This window comes from Pipistrellus kuhlii, unplaced genomic scaffold, assembly GCF_014108245.1.
Source record: "Pipistrellus kuhlii isolate mPipKuh1 unplaced genomic scaffold, mPipKuh1.p scaffold_m20_p_14, whole genome shotgun sequence".
Lineage (NCBI taxonomy): Eukaryota > Metazoa > Chordata > Mammalia > Chiroptera > Vespertilionidae > Pipistrellus > Pipistrellus kuhlii.
In genome coordinates, this window is record NW_023425449.1 from 24,813,495 (window position 1) to 24,815,554 (window position 2,060).

At 48.3% G+C, this 2,060-nt stretch overlaps 1 pseudogene; it reads right to left on the reverse strand.

Moving 5' to 3' along the window:
- Positions 1–700: 700 nt before the first annotated feature.
- On the reverse strand, positions 701–1,830 carry LOC118718568 (annotated as a pseudogene).
- Positions 1,831–2,060: the final 230 nt, after the last annotated feature.

A 2,060-nucleotide genomic window follows, 5' to 3' on the forward strand; every position in this document is an offset into this window, starting at 1 on the left:
ATTGGAGTGAAGTATCCCAAGTGTGCTGGCCCTGGGCAGGGACTGGGTTTGTAGGCAGCCTGAATGAGGGTTCTTGCACTCAATCCTAACACCAAAAACCTAAGGGACAACTGTAAAAAGTCCAACTTTTGGATAGAATATAAAGAGCTGAAATGACCAAAAGAAGAGTGCCCAGTGGTTTTTAACAGGGAAGCAATTATGACCGCTACAGGCAGATCAGGAAACGGAAGGGTAGGGGTGGGGGTGAGGGAGGGGTGGGCTGGGTTCTGCAGAGACTATTGCCAATTGGCAGGCAGGGTCAGGGATGCTGAATGTCAGTAAGAGACTGTCCTGCCTCAAATACCAGTGGTGCCGAAACCGGTTTGGCTCAGTGGATAGAGCCTCGGCCTGCGGACTGAAAGGTCCCAGGTTCGATTCCAGTCAAGGGCTTGTGCTTGGTTGCGGGCACATCCCCCAATGGGAGGTGTGCAGGAGGCAGCTGGTCTATGATTCTCTCTCATCGATGTTTCTAACTCTCTATCCCTCTTTCTTCCTCTCTGTGTAAAATCAATAAAATATATTAAAAAAAAAAATACCAGTGGCACCTCTGGTAACCTGTCTGTGACCAAGCAAGGCTGGGATGGGCACTTTCCCACTCTGGCTACCCCTCTAGTTGGCACTTGCCAAGAAGTGTAAGTAACAGCTGTCCAGACCCCAGAAGCTAGAAGAGTCTGCGGAGAGACCTGAAACACAGCCGCTGGCTTGAATCCCTTTTCGCTGAAGCAGGTGAGCTGCCGCTCGTTTGTGTGAGGCTGTCCCTCTTAATATTGTGGCTTACCTGGGTCTGTAACTCTCTCAGCTTCTTCCATCCAGAGGGGGCCAGGAGGACGATGGTTTCAGAGCTCAGAGAGCCCACAGGACTCCACCTGGTAGTAAAACCTCTCCGGCTTATCACTGGGGGTGTAGGGAACCCGTGGCTCATCCTCATCCAGCTCCGAGTGCTCATTCCTTGGCCATTCCCCTGGCTTGGAGTACACTGTGTGCCCCTGCAGTCAGATTCCACTGAGCATGCTCCTTGCCAAAGGCTTTTTTTTTTTTTTTTTTGGCATAGGCACCAAGTCTTGCTCCTTGCCCTTTCACAGCTTGACAATGAGGATGTGTCCTATGCCACTTAGCCATTGAGGTTATTCTCTCGGTTCTGAGAAGTCCCTGGAATGGCCGTGGGGCTGTCGGAGATGAAGTTTCAAGAGGCGACACGAGGAGTATGATCTTCATTGCACCACCCACGTGTGGAGAAGGAACATCACCAAGCATTCAGGGCAGAACTCTTTATGCGTGCAGTCCCAGGAGTACTGCAGCCCGTCCATAGTGTCCACACTAGTGAGGGGGATTGATCCAAGCCTGTGAACGATGAACTCATCATGAAGGACCTTGTCATCAATGGTTACTACGGGCACTTCAATGATAAAGGCCTTCTGAATAGGACTGGCCACCTCTAGATCCTCATTTTTTTTTTAAAATATATTTTTTAATTTTTTTTTTTTTTTTTTTTTTTTTTTTTTTTTTTTTTTTTTTTACAGAGAGGAAGGGAGAGAGATAGAGAGCTAGAAATGTCGATGAGAGAGAAGCATCGACCAGCTGCCTCTTGCACACCCCCTACCCGGGATATGCCCACAACCAATGTACATGCCCTTGACCGTAATCGAACCCGGGACCTTTCAGTCCGCAGACCGACGCTCTACCACTGAGCCAAACCGGTTTCGGCTCTAGGTCCTCATTCTTAATGATGAACTTGACACTCTCCTCAGTGAGCTCTGTGTGTCCCATGGTGGGCTGGTTGGCATATGGCATTGCACCCAAAAACCCATGTCTCTTTAAAATTGTATTTTTTATGGGCTAAGGAGGAAACTATAAAATAGGGAGAGTGGGGAGAATACAAATAAAGTAAATCTAAAAGTAGGAGCTCTCACATCTAAGGTCAGTATTGGATAGTGGACCTGTTTAAAAAAAAATAAAAAATAGCCCTAGCCAGTTTGGCTCAGTGGATAGAGCTTTACCCTGCAGACTGAAGGGCCAAGGGT